The following is a 23,072-nucleotide window of genomic DNA, read 5'->3' on the forward strand; positions in this document are numbered from 1 at the left end:
TTTCTGGAGCTCATGGGAGTTGGAGCCATAAAACATAAGGCCAAAACAGTAAAATTAGATTTTAATAATTTATTAAATCTTAATAACAACTGACTGGGAGATTAATACCCAAAATGGCACTGCCAGCAAACATTCTGATGACCTGTGTCTTTGACTTAAGAAGGATGGTTGTTTTCCTAAAGCAAAGGAGGGAAGCATAAATGAAGACTCAAAAAGTGGAGCAGAAGATCCCTGTTAGCAGTTTGGAAGCAAAGGTAGCCCTGGGATCATTCCTATATCAGGGCTGGCGCAACCATTAAGTGTTGTGAGGTTGCCATCTCAGCTAGTCGAAGCTCCCAAGCTCATGGCATAAGTGCTGATTTCAGGAAAGAATTTGCTGATTTCCAGCAAGATATTGCCCAAATCATGTGAGAACTTGTGGAGCATGTGAGATCTGGAAACTAAGCCTTATGAGGAGGGCTTGAAGGAGCTGGGTATGTATGTTTAGCCTGGAAAAGAGGAGACTGAGAGGAGATATGATAGCCATTTTCAAATATCTTAAGGGCTGTCACATGGAAGAAGGAGCATGCTTATTTTCTCCTGCTCTGGAGGGTAGGACTCAAACCCATGGCTTCAAGTTACAAGAGATTCTGACTAAACATTTGGAAAAACTTTCTGACAGTAAGAGCTGTTCCACAGTGGAACAGACTCCCACGAAAGATGATGGACTCTCCTTCCTTGGAGGTTTTTTAACAGAGGTTGGATGGTCTTCTGTCATGGATGCTTTAGCTGAGATTCCTGCATTGCAGGGGGTTGGACTAGATGACCCTTGAGTCCCTTCCAACCCTAAGGTTCTATGATTTTGCCCCAAATCGGCAAGCTCTCATGTAAAACTGGTGCAGTGATGGCACCACTTCTTCAGAGGTGGCAGAGCAGGACAGCACTTCTTGTTTCACCTCGGACAGCGAAATGGGTTGCACCATCCCTGTGCTATACATAATGAATCTGGGGAGAAAGCCCTGGAAAATTAAGACCTCACAGATTGCTCAAGGTCTATAGGCCTATTGTTGAATTGGCAAGAGGAAGAGGGGAAAGACACTGGCAGAAAAGGGGAAGAAAGGGATGGCCTACCCACAGCTGGCTGTTGCTGGTTCTGGCCACAATTACCCACAACAGATTATGCCAAGGGAAATGTGGCCTCAGGTTATAAAACAAAACAAAACCTCATCCCTGCTCTAGGGAATCCACAACAAGAAATATTAATCCTCCACATCTGTTTCTGGAATAATTTGCATAGCATAAACACACAACACATCATAACAACACAACAGCTCAGACTCCATCCACACTATACATTTTAAAAAGTATCATAACAATTTAAACATTTATAACAACTCCAAAAGGATCCTGGGGGCTGTAGTTTGTAAAAAGTGCTGAGAGTTGTTAGGAGACCCCGATCCAATTTTAGAACCACAAGGTTCAGAATGGATTAACATTCAATTCCAAGAAACTTTAGGAACTGCAGCGAATTCTCACAGATGCCCCAGAGCGAACCTGGATTGAACCCAGACTACAGAACTGACCACCTCTGCTCATCAGCTGAAGCAGTTTGTCGCTTGCATGAGGGTAGGGGCCCATGCAAAGTAAAAGGTAAAGGACACCTGGACGGTTAAGTCCAGTCAAAGGTGACTCTGGAGTTGCGGCGCTCATCTCTCTTTCAGGCCAAGGAAGCCGGCATTTGTCCACAGACAGCTTTCTGTGTCATGTGGCCAGCATGACTAAACTGCTTCTGGTGCAACGGAACACTGTGACAGAAACCGGAGTGCACAGAAACGCCGTTTACCTTCCCACCGCAGCAGTACCTATTTATCTACTTGCACTTTGACGTGCTTTCAAACTGCTAGGTTGGCAAGAGCTGGGACAGAGCAACGGGAGCTCACCCCGTTGTGGGGATTCGAACCACTGATCTTCTGATCGGCAAGCCCAAGAGGCTCAGTGGTTTACACCACAGCGCCACCGACATCCCTAGGGGCCCATGCATCTCTAACACACTGAGGTCAGAAGAATAGATTACAGTGGTACCTCGGGTTACATACGCTTCAGGTTACATACGCTTCAGGTTACAGACTCTGCTAACCCAGAAATAATGCTTCAGGTTAAGAACTTTGCTTCAGGATGAGAACAGAAATCGGGCTCCGGCAGCACGGCGGCAGCGGGAGGCCCCATTAGCTAAAGTGGTGCTTCAGGTTAAGAACAGTTTCAGGTTAGGAACGGGCCTCTGGAACAAATTAAGTACTTAACCTGAGGTACCACTGTATTAGCTGAAGGAAATTTTGCAAACGGTGGCAATCTACTCAGAACACGTGATTGAGCATAAAGAGTACAGAGACTCATTAACATCATTAGTTTTAGCAGAAGATGATTCTGGTAAAGGATTTTGCACTCTGAGGTACAAATCTCAGTGTTTATATTATATAACATTACAGTAAAATGGCTTCCTATAGATGGGCCACAGTGAATTCATTTAGCAGTTTCTAAAATACTATTGCATGCTTCAAAGATTAACAACATATTATGATTTTTGAAAAAAACACTCTTTCATATTAGCTGCAGCAATTCTCCTGTGTTATAAAAGACTTAATAAAAAAATACTCTGGATTTTTTTGCCTTGTAAAATGAAAGAGTATAAGGCAATTAGCTGCTATCTATGGAAGGCTTTGAAATCATTTGCTCGACATACCATTCAAGTTACAATTTAGATTAGCAGGTTGTAAGTGATCATCTTATCCTGAAACATCTAGTGAAGAATGCACACTTTAATGGCTAAGACTGAGGTTTAAAAATACAGCTATCAAAGCAGCTTCTCCCCACCCCACCCCACCCCACCCCACCCCCTGAGCACTGAAACTTTTTTTACTTACCACTGATGTGCCAATTGTTTTATGCTCAAGGAAACAAGCAATGGCGAAATGAAAGAATTATCTGCCTGCCTAGTGCATTGCAGCTGCCTTGGAAGCCAGAGGGCAAAGGCGTTTATATATGAGATAAGCTCATTCAGTAGAACAAATTAATGCTGGATTGTGAATTAAATGGCATGTCTTCGGACAGCTAATTAGCTTTGTGCTGCTCAATTAAGCTTTGAAAGGACATGTTGTGTTTCTTGATGGAAAGGGAAACATTTCAAGGCTGTTTCAAATTCTCAGTGTTTTTCCTCTTTGGAAAAAGCAGGAGGGGAATAGACCCAGAAACATCTTACAGAAAAACAGATCTTGCAGCATTAGCTCCCGTTTGCTATAATCTAAACTACAAAGGTTCTGTAAGCCAGAAAGCAAAAAAGGGAAAGTCTACTTAGTCACAAATACTTCTATAAAACTTTGATCTCGGGCCAAAGCATTTAAGACATGGAAAGTGGAGAAGCAGGAGTCCTAATTTCTTAACATTTGTGACATTATATTCTCATCATAGAAATAGCAGGCCTGATCCTACAAACCTACAGCAATCTCAGGGCACACAAGCCGGTTATAGGATGAAGATTTTCTCTCTAGCTTTTGATGTGCCACTCTAACTGGATGGAGTTACTTCCCAGCGCAGCTCAAGGGCACTACACGAAAGGGGGAAATATTTCCACATTTGGTTTTCTTGAGCAAGATTGCAAAGGGCAAGATTGAGACTTGATAACGAAATGTTGTCAACAAACTCAGTCTATCAAGAAACTCCAGAGGAACACAAAGTGATAGACAAGGGGTAGGAGGGACTTATTCACATAATGGCTCACCGAAAGCCAATGGAAGTGATTGTCCTTTTCACTGATTCATTTACCACAAGCTGCTGTTGTGCACCCCCACCAAACACGCTCCTCAGAACAGGCTGGTTGGTGTGCGCAGCCACTCATAACAAATTAGTCTGATGATCTCTTGGCTGTAACCACTGGAAGAAAATCTAAGCAGCTGACATGAGACTCATAGTCATGCATCCCCACAATCTCAACTAAACTTGGTTCAAAATATGTTACAATCTGCATTTACTAGAAGGAACAGGAGATGAGTAGCATACGCGGATCCATAACTATACAGCAGGGCTTTTTCAGGGGGAACTCGCCGGAACTCAGTTCTGGCACCTCTCAGGTGAGTTCCAGCATCTCTCAGGTGGGTGCCATTGCCATTCTAAGATAAAGAGAGAGGCATTCATGGTGAGTTCCTGCACCTATTTTTCTAGAAAAACAGCACTGCTATGCAGGTACAGTGGTACCTCGCAAGACGAATGCCTCGCAAGACAACAAACTCGCTAGACGAAAGGTTTTTCCGTTTTCGATTTGCCTCGCAAGACGAATTTCCCTATGGGCTTGCTTCGCAAGACGAAAACGTCTCGCGACTTTGTTTCCTTTGTCTAAAAACAAAGACATGTTTTGTTTATAAAGTTAATTTATTTTCCCTTCAATTTTTGAACTGCTCTTTACAGTATGTGTGACTTTAAAGAGCAGTTAATAAACTGTTGTTGTACCAAATTTGGCTTTGTTTGGACTTTTTGTGACCATAGGAACGCATTAATTGATTTTCAATGCATTCCTATGGGATTTCGTGATTCGCAAGACGAAAAATTCGCTAGACGACAAAACTTGCGGAACAAATTAATTTCGTCTTGCGGGGCACCACTGTATATAGGTGTATATATTCTGTGTATTTTAATAATTTAATGCATCAGCTATAGAAGTCTGATTACATACACACACACACACACACACACACACACACACACACAACTTTCATCGCATGGTGTGATCCATGGAAATCATGGGGAAATTATAATGCAAAATTACCACCGTTTTCTAGCAGGGTTGCAAATGTAGCTTTAATGAAAGCAATTAACACAGAAATGGACACTAAATTTCTGTTAGAATCCACTAGATTTCCAGAAGTGGCTTTTATAGTGTGTGAAAGGTCACAAAAAGCACATAAATTTATCAGGTAAGCAAATATGGGGGAAATGGTATAAAGTGCTGTCTCAATGCAGCCAAAGACATTTAATCCACATTCACTATGTCTTTGGCTGGATTGTACTCTCTTTTCACGGAGGTTTGTAAGCAAAAGTTGGATGGCCATCTGTCATGGATGCTTTTGCTAATGCATTGTACTGGGTTGGAGTATAAGACTCTTGGGGTCTCTTCCAGCTCTACAATTCTATCATTCTATGATTGATTTAAAGTATTTCTTAACTGCCGATTCACAAAAGATGCCAGGGAGGGTGTCCAAAAGTGTGAATAAACAGTAATCCATGCCCAACATGGAAATGCAGTTTGAAAACCAACAAAGAAATGTAATAAAATACAATAACAGGCAAGCAAATAAAAGCCCTGAAAAACAAAAGCAAACAAAAAAGCTGCATCGGGAAAATAAAAAATAATTGAATATCTTAAATACCTATATCTAAAATGCTTAAATGCCTTTGCAAATTGAAAAGTCTTCATCTGGTGTGGAAAAGCTTGTAATATTGGAGCCAAGCATGCCTCCTTAGGGATTTGTAAACTGTCCCTGCTGCACCAGTATTCATGGGTATCAGCTCTAGCTGGACTATATTGGTTCCACTAATTTCTTAGTTTAGTTTTATTGCTGAGTAATTTGCTGCAGCTCAGGGTGGTGGGGGACCATGAACAAAAGAGCTTAATGCCTTGAAATGAAATCAAGATAGCCATACTGAGAATATAAACAACCACTTAATCTAGGAAATCAGCAAGCGGGCAGCCTTATACTAAAGCACCGTGGTAATGATGATTCAATTCATTTGACTGCTGTTGCAAAAATGGCCACAGCCGCAAGAGGGAGGTATGAGCAAACTAGAAGGTTTGAAGACAATACAATAAATCTTCAGGGGCAGAGAAAAACCCTGGGGGTGAAACCCTCCAAAACAGCCAAATGAGGACTGTACATGCCCAGTGTCAACAGACCCCAGCCTACCCTGGCATTAAGAACTCCTGGAGAGTCCCTGCTCCAAGTACTGCTTTAGTAAAGATACACAAGGAGAGGGTGTTTCCCGTGGTGCCAACTAGACTTTGGAATGCCCTCCTTCAGCGCTGACATTACAAGCTTCTTGGCACCTGCAAAGCCCCTCCTATTTGCATTTGGATTGTAAATGCATTTCTTAAACGGTGTTTCCTTCTGTTTCTGTTTTGCCTTCTTGTATTTTGCTATGTTTACTTGCTGGTTTTAAACAGTAGCTTTAGGTTGTGTGTATTTTATTCACATTTTTGTACACCATCCTAGCATCTTTTGATGGAGGGTGGTAAATAAATGTTTAAATAAATGCTCACTTGACTATTGGGGGAAAGCCTGAAAGCTAGCTGCAGGGGGAATGGAATGGTAACCACCTCATTGTATGAATAGTTCACAACTCTGTTCATGAGAGAGAGAGAGAGAGAGAGAGAGAGAGAGAGAGAGAGAGAGAGAGATTATCCAGGGATAGAAGTGAAAGCCTCCCATGGAAATCAGCTGGAATCTGGCATCCAATTTCCCAAATTCTCCAGAAATTGCAGGGAGGGGGAACAAAACAAAACAGTGGGCTGGGGACCACCAGTGGGCCTCAGTGCACTTTCAGGTGGACCTCAGTGCCAAAACCTGCTCAGTACCCACTCACTTACCAATGCCTACTCCTGGCCATGCTATACCAATGCTATACTCCTGGCAGCATCAGAATCTGCCCTCATGCTGAGTAAGGGACACTGGGAGGAAAACAGTTGGGTGGAGGAAGGGAGGTCTTCCTCCTCTGAGGTAAAAGAGCCATGGGACCTATTAAGATTAATGGACCTGAGTAACTTAATTAAATACATTGATTTTAATTGGTTTGCCCTAAGTAGGGGTAGGACTGGATAAATCCCATGGAAAGGGACTTGGGTCCTGGAGGCTTTAGATTACTGAATACTGTCCAACAGCGGTGGGATGGAGCAGAAGGGCTTCTCTTGGCTCTTCTTTCAAGGTGAACAATCTATGAAAGTCACTCACCAAGGTTCTTCTTGTTTGAATCTTGCATACAGGGTGAATCAAAGCTACCATCTCTGCCTTGGAGATGTTCCTGCATTGTGAAGGAAATATGTGCTTGCATTATTCTGAGGCTGCAGGGGAAGGAATCTCCCAAATATGCCGTGTTTTGAATTTTACTTCGCTTTATTCAGTGGCTTTAATAAAAAAGGGTCTCAAGCTTCAGAAAATAAAGGTCTCATATCACTACTGCATTACAGCTTCCTAACATATGGCTATGATAAGCCATCAAGCTACACAGGGGCAAAAAAGAGAGAGACTTGGATTTGCAAATGAATAAAGAGCTGAGGAGAATAATATAGACTTCAATCTCCATTTGTAACAATACCGTTGAATTTTTAAAATTATGAACAGATGATTCATAATACCATGAAAGCTTAACCATTTTCAGAAGACATGGTCAGTTTATACAAAAGGATTGGTTTTACCTAATGGTAATTTCCAAGGATAAATGCCTACCAGGGAAACAACGGATGACATATTAATTATAGCCCACATACATCAAATACCTAATATGCCATTCTTTAAACTCTTTTATCTATATGGCCATCCAGAAAACTTGCAACTCACTTGTCAGCAGCAAAATTCATCCCTGCAGAAAGCTGGGGAGCAAGTTCAGTTTAGGAGACACAGAAAATAAATCCAGCCACCAGATAAGGCAATTTGGGAGAAGAAAACAATTGAGGCATTGTCTCCAAGGAAGTTTCCTAGCTGCAAAGAGCCACCCGCTCCAATTTTGCTAGGGAGCATAAATATACAGAAGCCGTTTTTCACAGTTAGGGCTTCTCCACATTTGAGCATAAATAAGTTCAGAATAACCTATGCATATGTATGGTTGCAGCCTAATTATTAAAAATAGCACGAAGACTTGCAAATGTCGCTCAGCAGTGTTCCCTGCCAATATTCATGGCTTAAATCAGGTGTGAGGAACCTTTTGACCTCCAGATATTGCTGAACTGCCACTCCCACCATCCCTGGCCATTGGCCATGCTTGCTGTGGTTGATGGTGGTTGTAGTTCAACAACAACTGGAAAGCCAAAAGTTCCCCATCCCTGGCTTAAGTGAAAACAGCATCTGCTTTACTCACAGAAACGTAGCTCGCTCTATACAGAATGAAAAACATCACCATACAGAAATAAACCAGAAACAGCAATTGCTTTGCAGAAGCTGCTATAAGTTATCACCCATAAATAGACAAGAGCGAAGCCAGCTATAAGTGTCCACGGATCTTTTCTCAATCAAGGCTTGTTTCAATGGTTGTTGTTGTTTAGTCGTTTAGTCGTGTCCGACTCTTCGTGACCCCATCGACCAGAGCACACCAGGCACTCCTGTCTTCCACTGCCTCCCGCAGTTTGGTCAAACTCCTGGATAGGTTTGATCTTCTTGCAGTCCATGGGACTCTCAAGAGTCTCCTCCAGCACCATAATTCAAATGTTTTAATGGTAGCAAGTCCCAAAATCTTTGGTAGGATTTCGGCTCCAAATGCTCACATCCACCATTATCAAGATGGCACCACCACTTAACTTCATGGGCCAAATCTGCTAGTTCTTCCCAGGTGCTAATAAAACAAAATTATGTGTCATCCTTCCTCAGGGGTTCCAGGGTTAGTCTTGTGTTGTTAACAGGCTTTTCAGGGAATCAGCACCAAGATAGCTCCACTTTCTGTTTCCTGAGTGAGCAGTCTTGGCTGCAGCAGCCATGCACATATCTTCCTGTGCTTTTGCAAGATGTTAGAAAGTAGGGAAGAGGCAGTAATGTATGATCTGCTGAAATCTGCAAACAAATTGTGGTTGCTTTCTTTTTTCTTTTAGCGGATTTGGAGGCAGCATGTTGCTGGAAATTACAAGTGGGAAGAGCATCATTGTACTCAGGTCCTGTTGTGGGCTTCCCATAGGCATCTTGTTGGCCACTGTGAGAACAGGATGCCTGGACTAGATGGGCCTTTATGATCCAGCAGGGGTTTTCTTCTGTTCTTACAAGCTAATTTTCACTAATTATCATTTCAAAATAATGTTTTAATGTTATTTAATGTTGTTTTTCATTTCCACCCACCACAGGATATTTATGACTACTGAATATTTGCCTGTCTGCTTTGGGCTGGAGTTGAATTGCAGCTGTTTCTTATTTTGTGGGTTCCACAATAATTTTACTGTAAACTTTTCCAAAGTGAGTTTGTCATGGTGAGCCTTCTTACAATCTTTTCCTGCAATGGAACCCTGCCTGCCATGAAAATGCAGCAATCCAGGGCCAGGGAAACCGACCCAGACACCAATTTGTCTTTTGCACGAATTGGCCCCATAAGATTAAAGAGGGCAAGGAAAGACACAAAACATCCTTGACTTCATCATCTCATCCAAAGCCATTGCTTCGTCATTAAGAGTAATGATACTTTCACATCCTTGAAGCGGGCTTTATAGAGCTGATATAATAAATTAGCTGCTTCGTACAGCACTCTCTCGAATGACTTGACCTAATTTAATGGCCTTTTAAACTAATCACCCAGAAGGATTATACTAGAAACACATGTAGATCTACGCAAAATGTGGACAAAAAGTGTAGACCTGTCAAGGGAGGGGAAAATCTGTTTATGTATTATACTCCTGCATGTCCCTCCACTCCTCTCTATCCCATCCCCTTCTGTTACTTCAAAGCTGGATTTTCAGATTCATAAAAAGGTAAATGTATCCCTGCCCGCACGGGCCAGTCATGTCCGACTCTAGGGTTGCGCGCTCATCTCGCTCAAGAGGCCGGGAGCCAGCACTGTCCGGAGACACCTCCGGGTCACGTGGCCAGTGTGACTAAGCGGCATCTGGCGAGCCGGCGCCGCACACGGAAACGCCGTTTACCTTCCCGCTATAAAGCGGTACCTATTTATCTACTTGCACTTAGGGGTGCTTTCGAACTGCTAGGTGGGCAGGAGCTGGGGCCGAACGACGGGAGCTCACCCCGCCGCGGGGATTCGAACCACTGACCTTGCGATCAGCAAGTCCTAGGCACTGAGGTTTTACCCACAGCGCCACCCGCGGGAAGGTAAAGCGTGATTCATATACATGCTTTATTTCCTATACATACAGTTTATACCCACAGCACCACCCGCGGGAAGGTAAAGCGTGATTCATATACATGCTTTATTTCCTATACATACAGTTTATACCCACAGCGCCACCCACGGGAAGGTAAAGCGTGATTCATATACATGCTTTATTTCCTATACATACAGTTTTATACCCACAGCGCCACCTGCGGGAAGGTAAAGCGTGATTCATATACATGCTTTATTTCGTATACATACAGTTTATTTCCTATGAGTGCTTTTTTTGTGTTGTGTTCACATACCCTCCAACATTTATCCGATGAAAATAGGGACCTAAGGAAAAGCGAGACATTCCAGGATCAAATCAGAAACCAGGAGGGCTTCTGTAAAGACTGTCCCTGGAAAATAGTGACACTTGGAGGGACTGTGTTCAGAGCCAGCCCTACCATTAGACAGAGTGAAACAGTAGGTGCTGGGGGTCAGCAGCAGCCTCCAGCTGTTCCTCCATTCCCTTCTGTTGCTGACATATGACCTAATCTGGCCTGTTGCCTCAGGTATGGTAGAGGGTGTTATGCCATCACCAATGTTGATATAACATTCAACTGCCAAGCCACTCTTATTCTGTATGTGATGAAGGGAGGACACACCATCTCGTCCTTCATTTCAGGTGGCAAAATGTATTGGGCCAGCCTTGGCTGCGTTATTAGGGATTTCACACTTAGGTTTTCAGTTCAAATACAAAAATGTCACCTTTACCTTATCACAGATAGATACAGATCACACCTAAGATGTACCGATAATAAGCAAAAGCAATTGATGTCCTGCAAGCCGCACTAGGCCTCACTACACATGATCTGGGCATTCTGGAGTATCACAGGGTCAATGACATCATTGGTACATTTATTTCTTGGGTGCTTCAAAGTACTTATGGGACAACTCTGCATGTTCTCTTCATAACCATTGAGAAAGCACTTTATCTTGCTCCATTCATTTGAACGAAGCATCACACTTTGATGCCTTTGAACAGTTATAATTTTCCAGAGGCTGCAGTAGCTGCTTAAGCATTAACAGCAAGGCGCCATCAGGTAGTAAAATCAGAACATGAGATTTTAATTGGGTGAAGTCATTTACACAGAAATAACAAGAATCAAGGCAGAGATGGCAACAACACATTTTCATAAACCTTTAAACAGCTGGTGACACAACAGGAGTGATGGACACACAGCTTTCTCAACGCTTATAGTTTTCAGAGATTTCTATTGTATTTTAACTAAACAGAGCTACTACTATATTTTTTTTCTTATTTTCTGTTGTTTCAAACCTTGCCTTGTTTATTTATTAGATTAATTTATATTTTTCCTTTTCTCTAAGGAATTCCAGGAGGTCTTTGTGAGGATTATTCAACTTTAGTCTCACAACAGCTTGTGAGGTAGATTAGGCCCAAGCTCTTAGTGCCCAAGATCATTAGGTGAGTTCCACAGCTAAATAGTTCATGTCTCTCCAGTTCAGGTGCAATACTTAATCCAGTATGGCACACTCAAATGGGTGAGAGGCAATCTTAGACTCTTAAGTCAGTGCCAGATAGCAAACCAGTTGTAATGTGAAACTCAGCCTATAATGGTTTTGCACCTCTTCTTTTGACAGCTGTCTAGAGAGTCACTGTCAATCTGTGTAGTAGACCATTCTGAGACAGGTGGGCCAATGGTCTGTCTGTTTTCAACCTTGGGTCACAAGATGTTGCAACTCCTATCATTCCTAGCCAGCCTGGCTAGTGGTCAGGGATGATAGGAGTTGTAGTTCAAGAACATCTGGGGATCCAAGGTTGAGAAAGTCTGCTCTAAAGGATAAAACAGGTTCTTCCTATCCAAGATGTAGCCACTGTGAATTGAACAAAGGTCCTTAGTCTTTAAACAGTATCCCTTTGGTCTGCATTGGGGACTTTTCCTAAGACAATTTGGAGTGAGATGGTGGACTTAATGGGAAGTCTTATCTCCCACATTTGTGCAAGAAATCAATCTCTGTAGAATTATGGATGCAGAAAGAACCCAAAATATTCATTTGTCATATCTGCACATACTCTTATACGGGGCAGATTTTCTTCAAATGTAAGTGAGTTGTTCTGTTTCTGGTCTGCCAACAATAGCTAAACAACAACAGCATACAACTAGCTTTGATACAAGCAACTCTCTTTGTCTCTTATCATCTGTTTTGATTACAGAGAACTCAGTTTGTGTAATATACACCAGCAACAGAAACTGTTGTGTGCACATGTGCCAATCAAACATGGATTTGTGTCAGGCTTGTTCCATTTCAAGATGGCACTGCATGTGGAAGCTGGGTCCATGTCACACAGGAAGACTTAAGGCACTTGCACACCTCACATTCTAGGTGTTAGCACCATTATTTCATTGTACATCAAGCATCAAAGGAGGGAAGATGTATTAGCAGATGTGTTTGACAGCCCCATCATTGCAGGCACATCTTTAGGACATACAAATAAGACAACAACCTGTCTGGGCATCCTAAAGTGTCACCTGCTCTTTATGCTGCCTCTCTTCATGCTTTCCTGATATTTCTGTATTACCAAGTGAGTAATGTGATGTCACATCAGATAAGGGATGTTACTAATGTATATAATGACTGAGAGAGGTGACAGTTAAGCACAGTTTGGAGCCAGCCTTCTTCACCCATGTATGAAAGTGGTCAGCAAATGTAAAGCACATAATTCATAGGAATACCTTCTAATTTTCCCAGCAGGCAAGTCAGAAAGAAAATGGTACTATTTAGCTGTTACTATTACAAAAAAGGGGGACCTTATCATGATTTGAATGATTTATATTGTCTATGTTGTTGTTGTTGTTTAGTCGTTTAGTCGTGTCTGACTCTTCATGACCCTATAGACCAGAGCACGCCAGGCCCTCCTGTCTTCCACTGCCTCCCACAGTTTGGTCAAACTCATGTTAGTAGCTTCAAGAACACTATAGTATATTGTAGTATATTGTCTATACTACATTGCAAAAGGAGTTATTCAGTACCACCCTTGAACAATGGCAAGGAAAAATCATGTGTCTTTGGGAACATGAATCAAATGTATTATATGTTCTCCCTCCCATTTTATTCTCCAAAAACATCTGCAAAGTGGGTTGGCCTAGGCACCCAAGTTCAGCTTCCAGGCCAAGTGATGATTATGAACCTGAGTTTGCATCTAGTTGAACCCTCTAACTACCACAGTTGCTAAAACTGGGCTCTCCAGATGTTACTGAACTTTAACTCCCATCATTCTCCATTCCCCTCATAGAGATACAATTTGCAGAGCACCACACACACACACACACAGAGAGAGAGAGAGAGAGAGAGAGAGAGAGAGAGAGAGAGAGAGAATCAGAAGGAAGGCAGGAAATCTGTCTCAGAATAAATCCCCTCAGAAACATAACATGCCACAGAGTTTTTACATCAGGGAATAAAATAAAATGTTCTGTGGTGGGGGAACACCCACAACAATCTGACAGAAATCAGATTGATTTCTGAGTAAGGTGTTGCTATAATATTTCAAATGCAATTTGGTATCAAGCAACACCCACTTAGTGTAGCATAAAAATACTCCAAATGCACTAGCAAGCTAGAAATAATCAATCTTCTTCACAACTGTTAATGGTTCAACAAACCCAAAAGAAAATGTTGGCACTATCTCCTATTTGCCAACAACCAGTTTTCCTGTTTTATAGGAAACAGGTTTTATAGGAAACTACCGTAACTACTGATAGCAAGCCTGCTGTCCATGTGCCCTTCATCAGCATGGGTTACATATGGATTTGACAACTTCATAATAAGAGAAAAGCCCATATTACAAAAAGAAATTGTCTCCCAACTTTATTCATGTGCTTAAAAAATGCTACAGCGTGGGGAAATGCAAGATTTCCAGGAATTCCCAAACTATCTTCAGGTGTTCATGTTAAGTAAACATGTGAGGACAGCAGCTGGGTGACCATGCAAATTTAGACCTCCATTTCTGATTCAGTTGTCCTCCAAAAATTGGAAGGCAAACTTCTGAAGATGAGATCCTCTAATACTCATGGAGGCTCCCAACACATTTTAGAAAACCTAGGAGGCTTCCTGCTTCAGAAGTTCACCCTCCAACTCAGAGAAGGGGATACAAATAATGATGGAAAGGAGCCAGTGTTCTCATCCCCAGTGGTCCCCACTTCACATGTTTACTTAAGATGTCTGCCCTCCAACTCTGAGAGGGTGACTGGAGACGAGCTAGTAGTAAGGAAAGGAACACATTTGCCCCCTCAAAAATATAACATCTGAAGAAAGTTCCTCATAACACAATTTCAACATCACCTGTTTTTGACAGGAAGGCACTGTATAAACAGGGTTTCAGAAGGATAAAACAATAACCCTTCACAATCCCTTTTAAACGAATGAACACCAAAGGGTCAATGGTACCTAACTGGCAAGGGAAGCCAGTGCCATACCCAGAGAACAACACTTTCAGACCCACCCACCCCACCCCCGCTAGGTCCCCACAATGGGTTTGGGAGCAAAGGATGTGATAACATTGCACCCTCTCCTTTTCAATTCTGAGGCCATTGCAGAAACTTGCCTTTGGCTCAAACGTGGCATGCCAAATCCAAAGAGCTCTGCCTCTCACAATTAGTTTGGTGTGTAAGAGAAAGCTAACTTCGCCCTGCCCACAAAAAAAGAGATCCAAAATCCATACCGTTTGGGCTTTTACCAGGTTGCTTCTTGCTTACCTTCATCTAGCAAACTTCAAGCCCTGATCAGTGTCAGAGCACCTGTGTGCACTGTTTTCTGCTGTCATTGTGCCCCCCCCTTTAGCGAGTGGGCATTACATAGTTGTTGGTTAATGAGAGTTTAGTGTCCCTTGCTGTTTGGAGGAAAAAGTAGAGAGAGACTGTACTGTTGATGAAGGCCCTCTCCTCCACCGCCGCCTCCTCCACCACCACCTCTACCACATTTTCCACCTGTGTATGCTGTGTGGAGGGGGAATTGGAAGTCTTTTGGAAATGCAGGACACTGTGCCTTTCAAACATGGAGTATATATTTCACAAAAAGCACATGCTCATTTAACCAGATAGGGTGCTTGGTATTAACACTGCTGCCTGCTTCAGAAGCTAAGATTGCACCCATGAATTATCAATAAATCAATGTAATCCATCCCATTTGCTAACTTCTATGAGATTCCTCTGTTCCTCTTCATGAGATGAATATGTAGCCCACTTGCTCATTTTGAGGACAATCTATTATTTCTGCAATTGGCAGTGACATTAATCCTGAAAAAAGTACTACCTTGAGTAAATAATGATCAAATGATAGACTAGGAAACTGTTTGCTGTGCTCAGCATTTCTGTAAAATAATGAAAATTGCTCAGCTAAACCATACAGCTATTAAAACAAATTCGCAGTTGAATATGGTCAAGAAGAATATACTTTGCAAAGCCTGAGTGCTGCAGCTTTGACAAATGTATAATACTTTGGAAGTTCAGAGTGTTGCTGCCATATTGATCCCAAAGGAGCTAATACACATAACTAGAACTGCTGATGTATTTCATTGGACGTATCTATGAATGTAGGGAGAAAATAATACATTTTCGTAGAACACAGACATCAAGCTGATGATGAAGCTGAACAGCAAATTGATGTCTTGCGTCAGGAGTAGCCATTGTGGGGCTTTAAAGATGTTGCTGAACTATACCTCCCATTGATCCCAGCCAGCACAGTCAGCCATGATGGGAGTTGCAGTCCAAACATATCTAGAGTTCCATAGGTTCCTCACTCTTGAATTAGACAGATGTGATTGGCCTGAGGTCTATCAAAACCTGAAGTGTTTCTCCCCAGAAGGTTTCACAGGACAAAAAATACAGTCATACCTCGGGGTGAATATGCTTCATGTTGAGCGTGTTCGAGTTGCGCTCCACGGCAACCTGGAAGTAACGGAGTGCATTACTTTCGGGTTTCGCCGCTCACGCATGCGCAGATGCTCAAAATGACATCACTTGCATGCACAGAAGCAGCGAAAAGCAATGCGCGCATGCACAGATGTGCTGTCACTAGTAATGTTTGCTTCTGGATGCGAACGGGGTTCCGAAACGGATCCCGTTCACATCCCGAGGTACCACTGTAATGGCGTTCCAAATTAACACACATTATTATTATTATTATTATTATTAATCCCCAAACCTGCCAGATTTCATTGTTTGAATTACAGGTGGATATTAGGCATCTGATATATTCTTTTGTGGGCTTTGTTTTATTCCCCCCACCCCTTTTATTACTTAATGAAGATGAGCAGCATTCAAGCCAAATTCTTTCTTCCTTTGTGGGAAAATGTTAATGGGAATATGTCCCTTGAATAAAATTCTAGTGATGCCCCCACACCATGTTTTACTTGCAAGCTGCAAGGAATGGATAGATTGAATTTTCCATGATGTAGAACTGGTTTCGAATATTGAATTAACCATGCTGCAAATGCTGCCCCGGGCCGTGAAGCATCTCCTCGTGATTTATGGAATTGTTCAAAGGGCCTGCAAGCGCTGGGCAAGCCTCCAGTTTTCAAACAGGAGGGAATAAGAGAAAAGGGGAAAGGGGGGAGAAGGAAGGAGGCCTTGAGCCAATAAGTTTCAGCAACATTTACAAAATGAGACACGGGTGATTGGACTACCACAAAGTGATCCCTCCCCCAGTGTGCTGTGAAGCAATGGTAGAACCAAGATGGATAGGGGCCCTGCTTATTCCTAATAGCTGGAGTCAATCGACCGCCAAAGCATCTTCTGGCTGAAATCTGAAATACTTTTACTAGGGAGTAAGTCCTAAGGAAAATAGTATGGCACATTCCTGAATAGGATTGTACTGCATATTCTTTAGATATTCTGGATCTCTTTCTGAGGCTGCATTCAGACGAGGGGTGGTGTTATTGCATTAGTTATAAATGTTAGTGCTTCTGTCCTGATGGAACTATGGCATTTTGATTGCTATAACCACTATGCCGTACTAAATTTTAAACAGTGGACAAAAACTACCCCAAATTTCATCATGTTACTGGTGGCATGATCATGAAAATTGTGGAGAAATTGCAACCCAGAACTTCCATGATTTCCACAGTTGACGCAAATGGATTCTTTTATGGAAAAACATGAGCACTAAACGTCTGCTAGATTCCATTAGATTTCCAGAATGGCTTTCATGTCATGTGAAAAGTCATATAAAATGCAAAAATTGACAGGTAAGGAAACATTGAGAAGATGGGTGGAAGGGTCATCTGAATGCAGCCTAAGTATGGAAATGTCTTACAGCTGCAACTTCTCAGAATTTTGCAGTGCAGTTCTCAAGACAAGCAATGTGTAACACAGAGAGAGACCCTGCATATTTTAGGGTGCAGATATTCATGAAAATAACATATTAAAATGCATTACATTAGGGGAAATTGCTTTGCAAAAAGTGTATTCAGTAAAAATGCATACAATGTGTATATTAGGGTAAATTCACACTAAAATACAATTGAATTTTCATAAAAGCTTTGGAAAACTGAATTTGAATAATGAGAAACTGAGAGAAACCAAAATTGTCAAGTTAGCCCATATTTAGTCAAGGCATATGAAATGCCTTTCTGAAGCTGTACCCCAGTCATGGAAGTTCCTCAAATGATCTCCCCTCTCTCTCTCTCTCTCTCTCTCTCTCTCTCTCTCTCTCCTTACCTTCACTGCCAAGTCTAGATAATTTTCTTCATGTGAGCTTTTCTTTCTTTACAGTGCTATTTTTCTAGAAAAAGAGGTGCTGGAACTCACCATGATCTGCTCCCTTGTTCTCTTATAATGCCAATGGCATTATAAGAGAGAGGTTCCATAACTGAGTTCCAGTGAGGTTGGGCAGAAAAAAATCCCTGTTGTTAGCCACTTTGAGTGCTCTTCTGGTAAGCTGGAAGTTGGGATATAAATCTTTCTAATAAATAAAACTTATTTTAAATAGCCTCTGAAATGAAGGGTAGCTCATATGGAGATCTCTATCTATTGTTGACTCCTAAATCCCATTAGCTTCAACCAGCAAGGCCATTGGTTAGGGGTGATAAGAAGTGTAAAGTAAAAAAAAAAGGTAAAGGACCCCTGGACGGTTAAGTCCAGTCAAAGGCGACTATGAGGTTGCTGCGCTCATCTCATTTTCAGGCCGAGTGAGCCAGCGTTTGTCCACAGACAGCTTTCCAGGTCATGTGGCCAGCATGACTAAACCGCTTCTGGTGCAACGGGACACCGGGACAGAAGCCAGGGTGCACAGAAACGTTGTTTACCTTCCTGCCACAGCGGTACCTAGTTATCCACTTGCACTGACGTGCTTTTGAACTGCTAGGTTGGCAGAAGCTGGGGCAGAGCAACAGGAGCTCACCCCATCACACGGATTCGAAACGCCAACCCTCTGATCAGCAAGCTTTAGAGGCTCAGTGGTTTAGACCACAGCGCCAACCTCATCTCAGTAAGAACTGTAGACCAACATTATCTAGAGGGCCAATCCTGCTCTAAACATACCAGTTTATCTTATTCTGGTTTCAATTATGATTATTATGATGGTTCTATATTATTTTATTTTAAATATCTAGAAGCTCTGCCCCAACCTCAGGACATTTTTCAAAGCTGTCCCCTCCAAATAGTAATAAGAAGATCAGGGCAGGTGGCTCTAGTTCCCTGTCTCTCTCCAGCTGGCACACACACAAAAACTGCTTCCAAGAATAGTAAGACATCAGGCTCTCAGTCTGGAGTTGGCATTGCAAGTAGGAAGATCTGTCTGCTTGGCAAATATATTTTAAGATTAAATCTTTATATTTTTATTATTTCCCCAAGCTTTCAGCAGCACAGAAATGTTATAGCTCATATCTTTTAAGAGCTGACATGCTGCAAAGCATTTATGGCTGCCTTTCTTTCTGTGACATGCCATACAACTGACCCCAGAGCTGACAAGCTGCAGGGAATTTGAACTTTGCAGATTTACTGTCTGAAGTTGCCTGAACCACACCTCTCAAATAGGGATGGATGGACCTGTTGAAATCTGGTCCATCTCAGTTCTAGACAGGGATGGGACTAAGTCTGTACCAGACTGTTCCTGTGTAGATGTTAAAGGGGAAATCCTTAACAATCCACACAGAAATGTGTAGTTTTTTAAAATAAAATATATAAATAAAAGTTGTGATAATTGAAAGGCAATCCTGTAAAAGGTGTGTGAAACCATTTCGGGAAAGGATTAATTCAAGAGCAAGGTTGGTGGTACACCTTGCCACTGCTGTGAGGACAAGCATTGCAGCTCCCACCATCCCTGACTATTGGTTCTGGGGGCTGGGACTGTTGGAAACTGGCCCATCAACATCTGGAAGACACCACCTTGGCCACTCTTGCATAATGCAATTAAAATGGGTATATACTAAATGTTGTATGGAGCCAGAGTTAAATCCTGTGTGGAACTGCAGCTCGTATGTCATAGCCATACCTCAGCAACACAAAATGGCTTTAGTGTGGAAAGAGTTTGTGTAATCTGTTATTCTGTTGCAGACCATTTAAGTATTTGCTTCAAGGTCTATTCCAATGCTTCTCTAGAACATCAAGGCAGGGGCATAGGGAAGGGCAAATCAATCAATTTCTGCTTCTCCTTTTCCCAATCTTATATTCAACACAATCTTTGGTTGATCTGATTGATGTCCTAAAACCTTTTAAAATGTGGTTCTTTTTTTGGGGGGTGTTATTGGGTAGTTGTTTTTATTTTGATTATATATATTGTGGTTTTTTATGTTGATCTTTTTTGTGAACCGCCCTGAGACCTCTGGGTATAGGGTGGTATATAAATTCAATAAATAATAGTAATAATAGTAATAAATATTTGGTTTTCCACATTTCTATATCAATTTGCATTTTTAAAAAAGTCCTCATGAAAATTCAGCAGTATATTAGTGTGAATTTATTCCAGCATGCATATTTTTGTATGCAGTTTTTCCTAATAAAGATATTTTTTGCAAAACAATTTCCCCTAATAGCCTTTACTTATGTATTCAAATATTTATAAACTACACTTTCACATAAGATATCACTAGATGATATACAGATATAATATGATACATTGTGCATTACTGTATGCGCTATTTTCACTGATATACACACTGATAGTTACAGGTGGGTAGCCGTCTTGGTCTGCCGTAGTCGAAACAAAATAAAAAAATTCCTTCCAGTAGCACCTTAGAGACCAACTAAGTTTCTTGTTACTTGGCTGGAGAAGTGCATTGCAAAATTCTGAAAACTGTGCATTTCAAAGAATGGCTGGGTTTCAGTTTGCTTACTGATTCAAAAAGTACAAATTCAGTAAGGTCATTTCTAAAAGAGAACTGACTCAAATTTCTCCCCTATCCATCGTTGGGCCAGGTAGTGTCACAATCTTGGAATAATCAGGTCACAGTTAAGTGTTCTTAGATCTCCCTGGTTGCAAAGGAAAAGTAAGGTGCACGCTTGGATTTCTCCCACTGAAGTGCTTAACCTTGGCTGAATTGCATCTCTTATTACTAAAATGAAGACAGTTAAGCAGTAAGAAGCGACATAGTAAAATATCACAGCAGCAATAAACCACAACAAGCAACATATTTCTTGCCGCCAATTAAAGCAAAAGGAATGAGACACAGTGGATTATGTGTACTAAATATTTATTGCAGGGCCTTGTCAAATTGGAGCTCTTCTTTACACAAGGTGAGTGTTTTCTTCCCAAGTCTTCTTGCCAAATTAATTCACACAGCAAAGAACTAACAGAATTACATCCCCATTAATGCCTGTTGCAGCACTCAGTAGGCCTGCTTCTCCCATGCAAGAAATTATCCTTGCCCGTGGATAATTCCATATCCACAGTGATTACTTACTTATTTTAATCGCAAATGTGCATACGCTATATAAAGTTCAGTGACCTGACATTACTGGAGTCATCTATCATATAACAGAAGATTACTAAAGTGTATGTGCCAAGCGTTGCATGGTTTCACTTAAATGCTTAATGTCCTTGAAGAGAATCTGTAACTCCTGTGAAAAGGAGATTATACAGGCATTTTTACACATAGCAGTTCAATCCCCTGGGTCTGCTGTGGCCACAGCACCAACTTAGTTAAAAGTGACACTTACATACTCAATAAACTTTCTGCATGAATACCTAGTGGCAGGAGAAAATGAAAGCTTGATGGTGAAACTGGAGGAGCAAAAGAAGCAAAAGATCCCAAGGATGTGTACCAATTGTGAGAAGCAAAGAGCACTATGGGTTAGAACCAGACTTTGCCTTCTGTGCATAGGTGAGCTGCTTCCATCTACAGAAGGTTCCTGACTGAGTAGAAGGTTCCACTAGGAGAAGCAGGGAGGACTGAGGCAGTATAAGGCAGCTCCTGCTGTTCAGGAGGAGCCCCGAAATATCCTTATTCTTGATGCAAACTCAGAAGATTTGTATCCCGACTCATTTGTGTATTTGTATGAAGATTGGTGTCTAGGTTTTCACCACTTCAACTTCTATCTTCTATGTATTAACACTACATACAAACAGAATGCCATAGAATGACAGAAATCAGATGAACTGAGAGAACAGCAAGGAAAGGTGTGTTGCTGCCGCCGCGAATGATAAGCCCTGCCCGTCAAGGAATTCTTCGAGAATTCTTCTTCCTCCTGGAGAATATTCATTGAAATGGTTCCACCCAACCATTTTGGCATCCGCTAAAAGGGTGGAGGATTTTGAGAGGCTATTTCCAATTAACATGAAACTGCATCAAAGTTGCCGTGCATGCCCTACAGATATTTTAAATATTTTACGTTGCATTGCATTTCTTTTATTTTTGTAAAGGGCTTTCTAGAATATTTCTTCTGTAATAATGTAAACGGTGTTATTTCCAAGTCAAAGCAATCTCTCTCTAGATGATTTCACACAGCTGTTGCTTGAAAATAAAATTTGTATAATTGAAGCAGTAAAAGCGTCCCCTGTTCCCTAATTCAGGCTAGAAGGAATAGGTTCAAAGCTATGACAGAAGATGAATTTCAGAAGGGAAGAAGGGGGGATTTTTTTAAAAAAGTGCTAATGTTTCATACTTAAAATATTATGACTGAACTTTTCTCACTGTTTTAATGGCACATTAAATAATCACACCAAACCATAGTTTAAAACCAAGCTAGGTTTTAATATGAACAGGCAGAGTGCTAGCAGGGGCAGAGGAAGGGGGCGGTGGGAGTGGTCCACCCTAGGTGTTACCACTGAGGTGGATGACAAAATGCTGGGCGGTACTCACTACGGGGCCTGCAGCGCGGCTGAGCCACGCATCTCTCCTGGGAGTGACGCGGTGGCTTGAGTGCTCACAGGCTCCGCGCTGCCCCAAACAGTTTGCCCGCTGCCTCCCCCTCAGCTGTAGGGCTGCTGAGTGGGAGGAGGTAGGCAGACTCTGGAGGCCCCGTGGAGCGTCCTGCCCCAGCTAGCCCTGCCCCTGGCTGGCCCTGCCCCATGGGTGGCTGGTCCCGCCCCGACAGGTGGGCAGCTGGCCCCAGGCACCCAATTGGCTTGCTCCGCTGCTGAGTGCTAGTTCATGTTTGCACATCCCTTCTCCTGCACTCCTGCTGCCACACCACATTCAAAGCAAGCCATAATTTGGTTTCTTGAATAATTTGAACCCAGGCTTTTTGTTTGCTTCTCCCAAACAAATCCTGAGCAGCAGTAACCAAGATTTGTTCCTGGCTCACCACCCATAGTTTGTATTGGGTAAACAGACCACTAGCCTAAATTCAGATGACATGATTCTGGCTAGTGTGGTGTAGTGGTTAAGAGCGGTAGTCTTGTAATCTGGGGAACCGGGTTCGCATCTCCGCTCCTCCACATGCAGCTGCTGGGTGACCTTGGGCCAGTCACACTTCTTTGAAGTCTCTCAGCCCCACTCACCTCACAGAGTGTTTGTTGTGGGGGAGGACGGGAAAGGAGAATGTTAGCCGCTTTGAGACTCCTGGAGGTGAGTGAAAGGCGCGATATCAAAT

The 23,072-nt window shown here is 42.2% G+C and overlaps 1 long non-coding RNA gene across 1 annotated transcript; it reads left to right on the top strand.

Annotated features, from left to right (window-relative positions):
* Positions 1–3,887: 3,887 nt before the first annotated feature.
* LOC310701297 lies at positions 3,888–22,027 on the top strand. The gene is made up of 2 exons (XR_014522991.1): positions 3,888–4,103; positions 21,554–22,027. It is a non-coding gene; the product is annotated as an uncharacterized lncRNA (long non-coding RNA).
* The last annotated feature ends 1,045 nt before the right edge of the window (positions 22,028–23,072 follow it).

This window comes from Podarcis liolepis (assembly GCF_965112155.1).
Source record: "Podarcis liolepis genome assembly, chromosome: 1".
Classification (NCBI taxonomy): Eukaryota; Metazoa; Chordata; class Lepidosauria; order Squamata; family Lacertidae; genus Podarcis; species Podarcis liolepis.